The sequence below is a fragment of the Penaeus monodon genome, chromosome 22 (genome assembly GCF_015228065.2).
Source record: "Penaeus monodon isolate SGIC_2016 chromosome 22, NSTDA_Pmon_1, whole genome shotgun sequence".
In the NCBI taxonomy this organism is placed as follows: domain Eukaryota; kingdom Metazoa; phylum Arthropoda; class Malacostraca; order Decapoda; family Penaeidae; genus Penaeus; species Penaeus monodon.
Genome location: NC_051407.1, coordinates 6,840,463 through 6,840,810, shown reverse-complemented (window position 1 = coordinate 6,840,810; position 348 = coordinate 6,840,463).

Here is a 348-nt window from a genome sequence, read left to right as displayed (position 1 = left end):
GACTTCCATATTGAGCAACTTCAAACCTAAAATGCCTAGAAGATGGACTTGATCCTTTTTTCTATTTTTTGTCAGAAAAAAATTGCCTCCGTTCTAAATATTAAAGTTCTTTCCAGTTTCCCATTTCTTTTTTTTATATTATCACGTTTGATTTCTTGTCCATTTTACGTAGGTCTGTTCGATTTCATGTAACATTTTATGTGACTAAATTATGACAGTGACAATAGTCGACTTCCTTCATTGTTAATTTGTCCTTTTACGTGGTTTATGAAGAAAACAAATGAATTATTACTATAATAAGTATTTAGGAATACATATACAAACATGTATATCTGTAGGATTGCGAAA